This window comes from Pyrus communis, chromosome 4 (assembly GCF_041283825.1).
Source record: "Pyrus communis isolate YQ-2024b chromosome 4, ASM4128382v1, whole genome shotgun sequence".
Taxonomy (NCBI): Eukaryota; Viridiplantae; Streptophyta; class Magnoliopsida; order Rosales; family Rosaceae; genus Pyrus; species Pyrus communis.
The window spans coordinates 7,374,226-7,390,846 of NC_142568.1; positions in this window are offsets into that span (position 1 = coordinate 7,374,226).

Consider the following 16,621-nt stretch of genomic DNA (forward strand, 5'->3'; position numbering starts at 1 on the left):
TCTTTTTATTTTATTTTCGTATTATGACTCAACTAAACACTAAAGCATTAAACTAAAAATCACAATTTGGTTGATTGATAAGCAAATAAGAAAACCAACGAAACAAGATAGTAAAAGAAAGAAATAAAACACGACAATGAATGAATGATTGTAATGAATTAGGATTTTAATCTATAGATGGTGAGCCTAAGGTTTCGGAATTCTCACTCAATCATACACTTCTCAACTCAATGCTCCATTCATACAGTTCTAAATTTAATTCTTCAAGTTTACCTACAGAAAGGTCTTGGTCCAACTCAATTTGCAATTGTTTCCCTTAAATATGGTTTCTCCCAATGGTCATGGTAAGAGTCAAGTATTTTTGTATGCAACTAGCCTATGGTCAAGGTCTAATTTAACATCCAACAATCCGTTAAGCTCTTTGGAAACGATAAACATACACACCACACAAGTCTAGGTCTAGCTCATATGCATATGCAATCTCTAAGTTGTTGTGCTTTTATGTAAGGCAAGATGATCACTCAACACAAACAAACACAATTATATCTATGAAATAATGGTAGCTAAGCATCAAACCATTAATAATCAATGATAAATTACGTTTAGAGATTCAAGAACACAAATATGAAAATTGCATCAAGTTCGCATTGAAATTGAGAAACTAAATCAAGTGTTTCATCCTAACCTTAGGATGAGAGGTTTAGCCAGACATAAAAATAAAATACAAAGGAAAATTGTTCAACAACATAAGCAAAACATTATACAAGCATAGCCAGGAGATGATGACTTATAGGACACGACAAAAAGTGATGTTGTGAAGATGAAGAAACTCTTGTAAAATCTATGATTGAGTAGCAATAACAAAAAATTATTGAACTTTTCTTCAGATCTTGAAATCATGAACCTTAAAATTTTACGAAAACTAGACACTCAGAGCTTTCCATCCATATATGGCTCACCACCTAGTTTGTTCTGAGCTGTTCTCCACAAATTATTCTAGTTGACGTATCTACATAGCTATATTCCAGCACTTGACCAAACTTGCATTCAATTTTTTCAAGAATTCTTCTTTTATCTCCTTTTGTACCAATTGACTTACAAAATACAAAAATAACATAAGTGACACAAAAACAAAAGAAACCAAGCAACAAAGATTAAGAGAAAAACTTGTAAAAATAATGACCGATTAAGCACTTATCAATGTGTTATGCTAAAAAATATTGGTTGCTTAGTCGACTAGCTGCATCCTAGTCGGCTATGGTGATTGTTGTGTGGAAAGCTTGGTAGTGCACTTCTGTAATTGTTGTGAGGAAGGCTCAGTGACGACAAACTCCCCTTCAACGACAAATTCCTCATCAATGGTATGTTCCTTGGGCCTCTTCTCATCGTTCTTGACATCTAAGTTGTACCCAAGATAGATTATCTTGACCTTCTTGTAGAAGTTTATCACCCTTCAAGACGAAGCTTGGCGGAAAAGTCAGTATCATCGGAAGTTTGCAGAAAATAATCCATGTCAAGATTGCTACTGAAGATGGTATTGTTCAAGGCCTTTTAAAGGTGCTCATTCTCTTATCTCAGGGCTCGAGTGAAGTCATTTACCGTACCTAGCTCAAGGATGGTTTGGAGCTTGCTTGAGGCAGCCTCACTCAGTTCATTCTCCAAAGCTCGACCTTTTGTTGCAACCGAGCATTTTCCTTCTTAGAGAACTTGACTGCCTTGGTGTATGACCTGAGTTCAAGCTTATTTGCTTTTCAAAGGCCCCTTCAGTTGTTACATGGCCTGCTCGTGACGAGCGTTCTACTTCTTCTCGTTGAAAAACTGCTTGAGGCCCCTGTAATAGGGAAACAGAGCATGCAAAAGAAATGACAGTGAATATGTCCGCAAATAAGAAATCAATCATCTGTGAAGAAAAAAACAACACAAAACGTATGAAAAGTACTTACTCCCGCTTGAAGGTTGAATGCTAAAGCCACCTGCTTATTAGTGGTCCCGTCTTTGGCAAAGATTAAGGTTAACCCGCCTTGACTTTCCAATACCCCTTACAGACAAACATGAGACCTTTATCTCTTTAAAACATGTCTTCTTGGGTTACACGAGATTAAGGCTGACATGCCTTAACTATCGTACTAGGGGAACTTAGTGGCAGCACACCTACCAAATGGTCCTAACCGCAAGAAGAATGAGCACTCGGTCCAACCCTACTAGAGCCTCGATCACTAGGCAGCTTTCTGATAACTCATATATTTCATACATTTATACCATCCATTCCTAGTCCCTTTGTGATACTTTTGAGTTAAACTAGTTGCATTTTACCCTCTTTTGTGTTAGTGTGCAGCTAATCATATTTTAGAGCTCAATTGTGGACAAATAAGGCAAAATGGTGCTAAAAGTAGAGAATTGAATATGGATGCTGATGTAGACAAAGAATTAAAAGTGGAAACTGAATATGGTGATGAATATGGCTCTTTATAAGACCAATAACAGCAAAAAAAAAAAACAAAGGAATTAAATGCCCAAATACAGAGATGTATTGGCAATCTATAACAGCCTCTTTAACCTTATAAAACCGAGAGTTTCAACCATTTTTAATAAAACCTTCCCCTTGAGGACGCCCATAACTCTCTCTCTTCTCTTTCTTTGGCCTTTCTTCCACAAACAAAATCCTTTCTCCATTCACCATCGGCAGTCACCAAAGAAACCACGCAGCCGCGCTACTCTTGGAGAAGTTCAGCATTAGAATTGCTTTAAAGGGGTTTCTTCTATGAACTTTAATTTTACTCATGTTGTTCTTGATTTTTATATATTTTGTAATCATGTTGTGTAATTAAGTTCATAGCTGGGGAATTCGATGTAGCCTTGCAAACCTACTCTATGTTATCAAGTTAAAGTACTCAAATTACCAATGTGTGTTCTTATTTCATTCACTGATTTTATAGTATAATTTGTTTGTTAATCTTAATGTTTAATCACCATTATGACTGCTTATGAATTATCCGATCAAGGTTATAGTACACATCATGCTTAATCTTGGTAGACATGTGAATGAATGAAGAAACTGCTATGCATACATCCTGCCATGTGATTTCTTTGGTTCTTTGAAGTTTTCTTGTTCTTAATGGATTCTTATTTGGTAATCTAAGTTGAACATCACAACTAGGTTACAGATTAGGAGTACTTGATCACAACCACACATCAAATGAATGATCATAAATAAGTAAAACAAACCCTAGTTGCAGATTGGAGAGTTGAATGCGTTTTGACTTAATTTCATGGAATTGGCTTGTAATGGTGAAATTGGTATCCCTAGTTCCGTACCCATCGTTTCTGAATCATTCTATTATTCATACTTACATTCTCTTGCATTTTACGTTACTTTAGCTTCCCAAACAAAAATCTAAATTTAGTTTTCATTTTCATTATTAGTGAGGGTTCACATAAAGCTAGTAATTTGTAGAGTTCTAATCAGTCCCTGTGGTTCGACACCCTTACTTGTGCCATTATACTATCCTTATATTTGCACTTGAAATGAGCACAACACTTTCGAGCGCCTCCAGAAGCATTTTTCTTCCTCATCACTCGGCGAGCCATTCGCTCATCCTTAGCATCTATATCAGCCATTTCCCCTTCTATAAAACCAAGAGGGTAATCGTATAAGCAATTAAAGATGATCAACATGAAAATGAAACATATGTAAAAGAGCTAGTTCAAGTATACCTCTCATAAGGTCAACAACTCTTCCCCTATACTTAGAAAGGATGACATTGGTCGAAAGTTCTTTTGAGCATAAACTGATTACCGCCAACTGGAGCTCCTATTCCTCCAAAAATGAAATCTTCTTCACCCAATCGACTGTAATGACAAATAGTTTTTGAGATAGTTACGACTCATCCATGAAAGAAAAAGTACAAAGTTAAGAACGATTGTCGCAACCTTTCTCTTTAAAACACCTAGGGACCCTAGTGTTGATGGCATCAACCTCAAACAAGCTCTCCCAATTACCCTCTACAAAGAACTAATTCTCTTGTAGGGCTTCTAATTGGAAGGATTTTTGGTGAACAATAAACACGACCCGAGTATATGGTAGAACCCAACTTAACTAGAGCTGTTTCTCAACTTATAACAGTGCTTGATCAGGTTGAGGTGTGCTCCATCAAGTGGTGCTCTATCCAAAACACATACATGCTAAGGAAAAAGTAAATTATGTTGGGATTAAGTTGGTGGAGAGCCATACCAACTTGGGTGAAGACCCGATGAAGTAAAAGGTGTAAGAATAACCTTATACTCGACTTAAAGAGCTCGACAAAAAAGCATGACCACGTGCACGACGATCAGCTTTGCATATCTTCTAGAACTAGCGCTCAGAGAACGATATCACTAGGGATGCAATATCGCCTCTTCAATTCATCTAGTCTTGGCTAGGTTATAGCCTTGACAGTATGGCCAACACTATGATTCTAGTGTCATAGTAGTAAGGGTCGAACAGAGGCATGATGGGTCCCCAGATTCCATTTTAGAACTCACAAAGATGGGGTTTCGCTTGTCGCCCAAGTCCAGCATGTCAACCTAAGGAATCGACGACCCCAGGTAGTCAAAAGTGTAAAGCGGTTCCTTATCCCCAATCCCCACTCGGACCTTCTCAATCCGCATCATGCTTTAAGTTATCATCTCGGTAGCTAGAGGTAGATTCTTCTTCTTGAGTCACTGATGAAGACGAATTCTCTAGATCTATTATTGGTGGTTGGGTGTTGGGACAATGAATTATATCCCCACCCAAATTGACTGACAGCCCGTCACCAAGCGCCTCAGCCATGTCGGCCAAATCCTTGTAGTAAATGTTGTTACTACCGACTGACTGCTCATAATTTTGTGCTTCTCGACCATCATTCTTGGAGTCTTAAGCACTCGACATATTGGATGCTCGGCATCTACAAATATTTTTTGGGTCTCCGAAACACAAAGCGAATGAATTGTACAAAATTAGGACCTATTTACTAAGGTTGGTTAAGTGCTCGCTTAATTGGTTTTTTAGCATGCTTGGTCTACCAAATCAACAAGGAAATTTGTGGGACCGTGATTTTCCAAGGCCAAAGTAAGGTGAATTAGAATACAAATATTTCAGAAGTCCGGTTATGAACTCAACAGTCTCAGTTGCGGAGCTAAATAAATAGAGCAGCAACGCCAGCAACTGTTCCAAAACTGGTGGGCTAAGTCCAACGACTTCGCTAAGATTGACCATTCTTGTTTCACAAGATACCAAAACCTAATCCAATAAGGAATCAATATGTTTCCTATAATATTGGAGTCCTTACAACCTAAGAATTGGCGTGCGTTGTAAGTAATCATCTTTGGTAACGCAATTCCCACATACTTATTCTCTTGCCCACTACTTAAGTCTTATATTACTTACTTACCCATCGGAGAACCTTTGACCAGCACACCCATTCCGGTCTTTGGCTGACTCACGATTGTTTGTTCTTTTACAAATTACTTGGATTTGTGGATCTCCACCTCCTACGACGGTGCACAAATTTGGTTCCAACAGGACTACTCCACAAAATCATATTCCTATCTCCAGTGTCTATGGTAACATAAGTATCATAACCCTAGAAGGACATCCTATCGTGTCAACTATATAAGAATGTCCATATATAGCTCTGGTTGGAAATGGTCTACACGCATTAGTGTGGAGGATCTCTAAGAGCTCACTACGCTTTCGACTTCTTAGTTAAATTGGTCGTTTTACCTTTATAACAGTCTACGCAATTCTTAAGTTCATTAAGTTCAAGTTTTGGCAAAACACCATCCTTCATTAATCTTAGCATTCTTTCTTTCGAAATGTGCTCAAGTCTTCTATGCCAAAGCATGAAAAAAGTTTCATTATTGAGCAACCTTTTTGATGCAAAATGTTCAACATTAAGACATTCAAGAAAGTAAGTGCATTGAATTTGCCAAAGATCACCATTGAGATATGCATAGCCAAGAAGATTATCAAACTGATTTTTAAATAAAAATTGAATTTGATTGTCATAGCAACATAAGAAAAATCATCTTTCACAAACTGAGTGGCTAAAAATAAATTACTTCTCATGGAAGGTACATAAAGAATATTGTTTAAAACTAAAACATAACTAGTAAACAATCTCAACATAACACAACCAATGGATTCAACCACCATTCCATTTCCAATTTAAACATTGTAGATTTCCTTACTTATTTCCTTCAAACTTTGAAATCCTTGGAAAGAATTTGTAATATGGACAGAACATCCAGTGTCAAACCACCAAGAATTTTGAGAAACAAAACCCATATTAAACTCGACATTGACAAAAACATTGGTGATTTTGTTACTTTTCTTAATAAGCCATGCTTTAAAACCTGGACAATTCTTTCTTGAATGCTCAGTAAATTGACAATGATGACATTTCTTGAAGTTGAACTTATTTGTTTTAAGACCAATATTGGAGGTTCCTTCATTTTTTACAAAAGCATTGCAAGGTTTAACAATTTTCTTTGTAGGAAAAGAAAAACTTGATTTCTGTGTAGTTGGCTTGGAGTTTTTGTAGTTGGAACTGTTGTAGCTTGCAGTCATTTTTCCTTTCCCTTTCCCAAACGTCCACAAGATTAACAACATCATGTGTAGCCTTCTTTATCATTTGTTCATCTTGGTAGCAAATGAAAATCAATTCATTTATACCTCATGTCACCTTTTGAATGTTGTAACTCACTTTGATCTGCTCATAATCATTCGACAGTGAGAACAATGTCATATGAACTAAGATTGATCATTGATTTGTATGTCCATGGCATTAAGCTTGTTGGAAAGATTAACAAGCTTAAGCAGCTGCTCCCTTACCTTCCAACCCCATCATACTTGGCATTGATGAATTCTGATAGATACACTCCAGTTTCAGCCTTGGCAAACTGGTCGAACTCTTGTTCGACCTTTGCCATTTACGCTTTAGCCAAATCGTAAATAGAAATCCCTCCCTTTATGTGATCTTCCAGGGCATTTTGGATTAGTAAGAATGGACATTTGATTAGCTCTTTCCCACTTTGCAAAATATCCTTTTGTAGTGGTGTGCTTTGATAGGAGCATATTTATGCGACTTAAATGGCTTGTTCTCGTACATTTACGTTATGTTTCTTTAGTTATTTTAGTTCTTTATGCTTCTTTTGTGTGTTTTCAGGTTCTAAGGGCAAAGTATTCAAAAGGATGCCTTTTGGAGCCTTTTGGAGCAAATTAGAGATTGGAATGGATATCATATGCTTGGAGCCAAAAGGATGGACGAAATTGAAGACTTGAAGTAGGAAAGTTAAATCCTAAAAAGACCTCATGTTTGAGCATCATTGAAAACTCCTACGCATTTTAGAACACAAAAACAACATTCCTAGCAACCTTAGGACATTGTCGTGTGTTTCCTTGTGTCTCCCTTCCTTGCCATGCAAGGAAGGGCTTTGTTCCCTATTTTAAATACTTAAACACTACCACTTATCATTCACCACATATCATTCACCACTTATCATATCATACATTCATTTATCACTTATCACTCATAATCATCTACACATTTCAACCATTTAAACACACCTACTTCACCTACAACATCCACCTACTTCACCTACAAATGACATAGCCATATTTTCCCTCCACTACTCCTATAAATACCCTTGCATTCATTCATTCCCCAATAAAAATCTCTCTATTTCTCACACCACAACACAAACACACACCATCTTCACATCCTGAAATTCCAAGCCTTGCCGTGAGTTTCTTTCCATTTTCTATCTTTCCTCATCCATTTCCATAATTCCCCAATCCATTCAACACACCAACAACATCCCTTAGACCTTGTGCCATAATAACGAAGAAGAGAAGAGTGCCTAAACGTTCATACAATTCAAGTTTGAGTTGTTGGAATCTTTAGGTGTTTCTTTGATTTCAATGTTTAAATTCAATTTTCTTTGTTTTGTAGTGGAAGAGAAGAGTGCCTAAACGTTCATACAATTCAAGTTTGAGTTGTTGGAATGTTTAGGTGTTTCTTTGATTTCAAAGTTATGAGGAACTAAACCCCCCTTTAGCTAGGGGGTGATTCGAAACTATGTTTATATTTGCAATATGAATTGATTAACTTTCGTTGGAATTTCATAAGTTGTGGATTCAATTTGTTTAACCGTTTGATTGATAACTTATTTATGAATGTTTATTAAGAATGCGCGCTTAATTTTCATGCATAAATATGACGCTAGAATATAAGTGAATTTCACCTAATCGTTATGAACTTATTTTCACAAGTAGCGGAGGTTGCTTATAAACAATCGTGTTAAATGAATTCTTGGCATAAGTTTCATGCGTATTCCATAGTAACGAATGCCTCGTCGATGTTTATGATTTCCGTTGAACTTAATGATCTTTGTTGAATGTCTCTATCATGCGTATTCCATAGTTAGGGACTTTGATTAAGAATAATTTGGTTGTAATGCGTATTCCATTCAATCCAACGAATCTAGGGAAATCTGAAAGTTAATTTAAGCGGACCTAATTAACTTGGAGCATTGAGTTTCACAACTTATCGAAAGACCAACTGAGAATCAATATTGTATGCAAGTGTAACATGTGTGGAGAAGAACCCCTTGGCTATTCCATCATCCATATTTTCATCACATTCATATTTACATTTTGCCTTTAATTATATTCTGTCCATTTAATTTAATATCGTCCAAACACATTTCCCCCATATTTCGTTGAGTCTTAATCATTCGTATTTGTTTTATTTTTGTATCTTTAAGCTTTTGGAGTCATAGACAATTTCAAATTCGTCTAAATCAAGTTCTAGTTTCTATTTGAGTCAGTTTGATTGTTTTAGGCAGTTTGAGTTTTTTCAAAGCCATTCTGAGTCATAGTAGTCTTGTTAAGAGTATTTACATTTAGTTTTTGTGTTTTCAAGTCAATTCAAATTAGATTAGCACCCCTAGTTAATCCCCGGCAACGGCGCCAAAATTTGATGCGTGATTTATACGCACACAAACTAAACCCTATTTGTGACAATTGTAGTAATGATGTAAGTAGGGATCGTTTATTCTGATCATGCAGCTTTGAGGTACTTGATCACGAAAAAGGAAGCAAAGCCGAGGCTTATCCGTTGGATTCTTCTTCTTCAAGAATTTGATATTGAAATCCGGGAAAAGAAAGGAAGCGAGAATGTAGTGGCTGACCATTTAAGCCGAATGATCCACGAGGAGCATGAACATGCCGTACCTATCCCTGAAACTTTTCCCGATGAGCAGCTGCTATCCATTGAGGTAAGTGAACCATGGTATGCAGATTTAGTGAATTACTTGGTGGCTAAACAAATTCCAAATGAACTAAACAAGCACCAACGTGATAAGCTTAAAAATGATGCACGTTTCTATGTTTGGGATGACCCTTATTTGTGGAAGTATTGCTCAGATCAAATTGTACGTAGATGTGTGCATGATTCTGAATTTCACTCAATTCTAAGCTTTTGTCACACATATGCATGTGGTGGTCATTTTGGCACACAACGCACTGCCCTCAAGGTTCTAGAGTGTGGTTTTTATTGGCCGACTATATTTAGGGATGCTAGAACCTTTTGTATGTCTTGTGATCGTTGCCAACGAATGGGTAACATAGGTACCAAGGACCAAATGCCGCAAACCCCTGTCTTTAATGTTGAAATTTTTGATGTTTGGGGCATTGATTTCATGGGCCCTTTCCCTCCATCTTATGGTTTCACTTATATCTTGCTAGCCGTTGATTATGTTTCTAAATGGGTGGAAGCAAAAGCCACCCGTACTAACGATTCTAAGGTGGTTGCAGATTTCGTGAAATCTAACATTTTTGCTAGGTTTGGAATGCCGAGAGTAATCATAAGTGATGGAGGGTCTCACTTTTGCAATCGGACCATTGAGGCGTTGCTAAGAAAGTACCATGTCAACCATAAGGTCTCCACACCTTACCATCCTCAAACAAATGGCCAAGCCGAGGTGTCTAACCGAGAAATCAAACAAATTTTGGAGAAGACCGTTGGACCAACAAGGAGGGATTGGAGCTTACGTTTAGATGATGCACTGTGGGCATATCGTACGGCATACAAAACACCCATTGGGATGTCACCTTTTCGGCTCGTCTATGGTAAGCCATGTCATTTGCCCGTAGAGTTAGAGCACAAGGCACATTGGGCCGTGAAGACTTTCAACATGGACATAGATGCAGCGGGAGTTCATAGGAAGCTCCAATTGAATGAACTTGAGGAGATTCGGAATGAAGCCTATGAGAATGCCCGGATGTACAAAGCCAAGACCAAAGCATTCCATGATAAAATGATTCGAACCAAGACCTTCACAGTTGGGCAGAAAGTGTTACTTTTCAACTCTCGCCTACGTTTGTTTCCTGGTAAGTTGCGTTCTAAATGGATTGGCCCGTTTGTTGTTACTCATGTTTTCCCTCATGGTGCAGTGCAAATCAAAAGTTCAAGGACGCAGCAAGAATTCAAAGTGAATGGGCATCGATTGAAGCCCTATTACGAGATGTTTGAGGAGCATGTCGTGGAGGAGGTACCCCTCCATGCCGTGGAACCTAGTCAAGCTTAAACGGAGGTACCGTCCGGCTGCAAGACGTAAAAGCAAGCGCTACTTGGGAGGCAACCCATGCATTCAACAAAGGAAGACTTAGAAAGCACTCCAAATCCAGATTCCTAAAAAAACTCTTCTCTTTGTTGCTATTTCGTTTCTGCCTTGTTAGGTTGTTTAGTTGTTATTGTTTGTTTGTTTATTAATTATGTGAGTCTATGATTGTAACATTGAGAAAATGTTTGATTTATTGATAGGCACTGCTAAACAAAGAAAGATGGTGCTTCACAAAGGTTGTTTGCTTGAGGCCCCACTACGTGGCTTTACTCTTGAAGCGGATGGCGTAGGAACAGAAGGCATCGGAGCAGAAGGCATAGGAGCAGAAGGCATAGGAGCAGAAGGTATCGGAGCGGGAGGCATCGGAGCTAGAGCATTCCAGGCCTCAATACTTGGCCAAGCGCTGGATGAGCCAGGAAAAAGATGCCTCTGGAGATAAGCAGAAAACCTTTGACGGTCGCTTTGAATCCGACCCTCAGATTCTTGCAGCTCATCAAGCTTCCTCTTCATGCCCGACGAATAGTTATTTGCAAGCACATGCAAACTTCTATTCTCGTACTTAAGCTGCTGGATCTCCTGCTTGAGACTTTCCACCTCTGCCATCAATGATTCCACCTGACGGGAGCGGGCAAGCAGGCGTTGGCCCATGTTGGACACAGAACTCGCACATTGAACACTAAGTGCGAGGGACTCTTGAACGGCCAACTCATCGGACCGTCCTGACAGCAGCCTACTATCTTTTGGAGTGAGGAGGTTCCTAGCTACTATTGTAGCTGTTGTGGCGTCCTGCATCACGGAGTCTTCACCTGTGAGAGAACCGTTAGAAGAAAAGAAAGAAGGGCGCCATACGTTACCTTGACGCGGCGCGCCCGTATCACTGCTAAGGCTCAATTCCAAGCTAAGGTTCGATGAGTTTGCCATTTTTCAAAAGTGTTCAAAGAGAAGGGATGGAGTTAAATTTCAAAGGGCCGGAGTCGATTTTCAAGAATGGGAAATCTTCAGAGTGTGTTTGTTGTGGTGATCGATAGCTCAATAAGAAAGCCAAGGCGACGCGTCCACCAATTCAAAAAGCCGGAATTTCTGGCGTAATTTAGGCGACGCTTTCTCGGCTTTTCAGAAGGCGCGTTCAACTTTGTCAAAAGATTTCTTCTTTTCAGACAACACGTGGAGGCCATCATCACAACTACGCATCTTTAGCCGACAAGCGCAAAGTTCGGCGACGCTTTCTCTGCTTTTCAGAAGACGCGTGCAGCTTTGTCAAAAGGAGCCGCATATGCACTACCACGTGTCGCTCAGAAATCGAAGGGGCGCCTGCTCAGAAATCGAAGAGGCGTATTCAAAAATCGAAGAGGCGCCACTATTTCAAAAAACCAGAGTTGCGGGATCAAAACGTTTGTCGACAAAGGTAAAAAGTACCACCACTTGCTATTATCTCTATATATGTCGACCTTCGTCTTTTATGGCAGGGCAAACCTGAAGAAAATGCCCAACTCTCCCTCACCTCTGAGGGTGCACTCCCAGCAAAGCCTTTCAAAATACTAAATTCTTTCTTCTTCCCCAAAGATGATACCAGATGTCTGGAGTACAGATGACCCAGGAGGAAACAGCACAACAAATACATGTGCTGATTCATTCACCGCTTCTTCAAAAGCAAAGGTATCTCATATCATCAAGGTCAAAAGCAAAAGTATCTCATATCATGCTCTTTCCCTGTCTTTTTCTTTGTCCTTGTTCTTACTCGCATGGCAAAGTAAAACAAGCAATCAGCCGGCACTTGGAGTCAGTCTTCCGTTCTGGAGCCAACTGCCTGGAATCTATTCCTGATTGCTTACCTAACGTTGCTCTCGAGTAGTCATCTTCAACGGTTGATACACTTCCGGAGAAGGGACCACTTCTGCAAAGGGGAGCGAGTAAGGCAAGTGAAAATGATACATTGAAGCATGTGGAGACAAACATAGGCTGAGTTATCCTCCAACCCTTTTCAATACGAATTGGAAAGATTGAACAAAGAAACAGATAAAAGGGATAAGCTCAGACCTTCGGGGGAGACCAAAAGAACCATCCTGCTGCCCAGTTCAAGAAGTAGCACAAAGGAAAATCAACGATGGGCAGAAACCAGTTCAAGAGTAAGCCTGTGGAATCACAAAGATCAAAAGCCTCAATGCAATTACCAAGGAGAAGATGGAATTTACACTCTATAACCAGATTTGCGTCTCTAAACTCTTCTCTTTGTTAATTACATTCTGCCATGTTTAGTATGTTTAAGTGCTTTTTGTGTATTTACTTATGCTTTGTGTGAATCTATGCTTAAAACATTGAGGACAATGTTTGATTTAAGTGTGGGGGGGTAACTAAGTATGTTGATGCAAATTCGTTGAATTTTATCACCCATAACTTCAAGTGTTGTTCCTTGCTGTTTTAAATGTTTTTAAGGTGTTTTTAAACTGTTTTAGCGTGTTTTGTTTTATAACTCCGAAAATCACATAAAAATTTGAAAAACATTTTTTTTGAAAAGCCTAAAAAGAGTGTTTTGAGTTTTTTTTGTGTCTTAGGGAACCTTCCAACGTTATGATGAGGATTTGGTTTGTAATTGCATGACTGTTAAAAAGAGTTATAAACATGGATGAAAGTTTGATTTACTCTTGGTATATGTTTAGTTATGGTTATAATGTATGACTTCACATGCAATCATAAAAGAAAAATTCGTTTTTGTAACATGCTTGAAGGAAGGAACTCATAATAACGCTACATCCCTGTGAGACTCGAGCCATTACCTTCTTTGGAGAGTTATATTCTGTGATTCTTTGTTTTCTAAAGTTGTTGCATGATCTCATTATTCCTTGCTTGGTTGCTACTTAGAATGCAATTGTATCATGATAGAACTAAATGCTAGAACTTATTTCCGTTTCATTCAAAGCATGACATTGAATTGCATAACATATATCAAGATGAAGTTGTGTAGTTGCCACCATAGCCAAATAGCCTTACTTCCCATATTTCGTATATGTTGTAAGTTTTAACCCCGTTGAGCCTTGTTTAGCCCATGTTCTTTGTTAACCCATATCATCCTCACCTAGCCTAGATCAGGACCATCCGTACCCTTGTTCTTGAAGCATAGTAAGCATGACGGATAATGAATTCCTTTTGATTAATATGTTGCAGAAAATAAGTGTGGGGGAAGGGATTTTTTTTTTTTTTTTTTTTTTTTTTTTTTTTTTTTTTGTGTATGTATGTGCCTAAGTCTTAAAGGAGGCACGGGAAAAAAAAATATGTGAGAAAAAGAAGAAGAAAAGAAAGAAAAAGAGTGAAAATAAGTAAGAATGGACTCACAAGTGTGATTGTTGAAGAAAGGGCCCAAAAAAGTTGAATATGGCCCTAAGTTTTGTGTGACTTCCCCTTGGGTGTTCAAAGTTGACTTCTGCATTCTAAAGGGAATTCTAAGTGCCTAATTCAATACTTTGCTCACTATTGCTTAAAGAACGTTTGTTTTCCCTTTCCTTTCATTGTTAGCCAACTCCCCAAGCCCCGTTACAACCTTTGACTTTTATCTTGATCGTTATGTGTTCAATAATGTGGAGTTTGGAATTGATTTGAGCTTATGGTGTCACTGGTTCTCGCATCTAAGTAAGAGCATTCCATTCTTGAGATCATATCTAAACATGCTTATTAACTCCAGAAAATCCTTTCTTTGTTATAACATATGTGAGATACTAGTCTTTTATGTTTACATCAATCTCTCACATATAACTAGTGTAAGGTGTGTAGTCAGAAAATCTGTGTGAAAAAACGAGTGCATATCTTGTAAGGATTTGAGCAAATTCTCTAAGGCATGTTACTACATTCAAAACATGGTTTTAAATGCTTATTTGTGAAATAATATGTGGTAACTATGAGTAAGAATGTACTTAAGTGTAAAGATGGCTCAAATCTGTGAGAATAATGATTTTTAATTTGTCATGTGCATTGGAAGTCCCTGATACGATTGTTGGAAGGTGTAGGTTGTGTTTTGTTCTTTTTGTTTTGTTTTTCTGTTTTGCTCGAGGACTAGCAAAAGCTAAGTGTGGGGGTATTTGATAGGAGCATATTTATGCGACTTAAATGGCTTGTTCTCGTACATTTACGTTATGTTTCTTTAGTTATTTTAGTTCTTTATGCTTCTTTTGTGTGTTTTCAGGTTCTAAGGGCAAAGTATTCAAAAGGATGCCTTTTGGAGCCTTTTGGAGCAAATTAGAGATTGGAATGGATATCATATGCTTGGAGCCAAAAGGATGGACGAAATTGAAGACTTGAAGTAGGAAAGTTAAATCCTAAAAAGACCTCATGTTTGAGCATCATTGAAAACTCCTACGCATTTTAGAACACAAAAACAACATTCCTAGCAACCTTAGGACATTGTCGTGTGTTTCCTTGTGTCTCCCTTCCTTGCCATGCAAGGAAGGGCTTTGTTCCCTATTTTAAATACTTAAACACTACCACTTATCATTCACCACATATCATTCACCACTTATCATATCATACATTCATTTATCACTTATCACTCATAATCATCTACACATTTCAACCATTTAAACACACCTACTTCACCTACAACATCCACCTACTTCACCTACAAATGACATAGCCATATGTTCCCTCCACTACTCCTATAAATACCCTTGCATTCATTCATTCCCCAATAAAAATCTCTCTATTTCTCACACCACAACACAAACACACACCATCTTCACATCCTGAAATTCCAAGCCTTGCCGTGAGTTTCTTTCCATTTTCTATCTTTCCTCATCCATTTCCATAATTCCCCAATCCATTCAACACACCAACAACATCCCTTAGACCTTGTGCCATAATAACGAAGAAGAGAAGAGTGCCTAAACGTTCATACAATTCAAGTTTGAGTTGTTGGAATCTTTAGGTGTTTCTTTGATTTCAATGTTTAAATTCAATTTTCTTTGTTTTGTAGTGGAAGAGAAGAGTGCCTAAACGTTCATACAATTCAAGTTTGAGTTGTTGGAATCTTTAGGTGTTTCTTTGATTTCAATGTTTAAATTCAATTTTCTTTGTTTTGTAGTGGAAGAGAAGAGTGCCTAAACGTTCATACAATTCAAGTTTGAGTTGTTGGAATGTTTAGGTGTTTCTTTGATTTCAAAGTTATGAGGAACTAAACCCCCCTTTAGCTAGGGGGTGATTCGAAACTATGTTTATATTTGCAATATGAATTGATTAACTTTCGTTGGAATTTCATAAGTTGTGGATTCAATTTGTTTAACCGTTTGATTGATAACTTATTTATGAATGTTTATTAAGAATGCGCGCTTAATTTTCATGCATAAATATGACGCTAGAATATAAGTGAATTTCACCTAATCGTTATGAACTTATTTTCACAAGTAGCGGAGGTTGCTTATAAACAATCGTGTTAAATGAATTCTTGGCATAAGTTTCATGCGTATTCCATAGTAACGAATGCCTCGTCGATGTTTATGATTTCCGTTGAACTTAATGATCTTTGTTGAATGTCTCTATCATGCGTATTCCATAGTTAGGGACTTTGATTAAGAATAATTTGGTTGTAATGCGTATTCCATTCAATCCAACGAATCTAGGGAAATCTGAAAGTTAATTTAAGCGGACCTAATTAACTTGGAGCATTGAGTTTCACAACTTATCGAAAGACCAACTGAGAATCAATATTATATGCAAGTGTAACATGTGTGGAGAAGAACCCCTTGGCTATTCCATCATCCATATTTTCATCACATTCATATTTACATTTTGCCTTTAATTATATTCTGTCCATTTAATTTAATATCGTCCAAACACATTTCCCCCATATTTCGTTGAGTCTTAATCATTCGTATTTGTTTTATTTTTGTATCTTTAAGCTTTTGGAGTCATAGACAATTTCAAATTCGTCTAAATCAAGTTCTAGTTTCTATTTGAGTCAGTTTGATTGTTTTAGGCAGTTTGAGTTTTT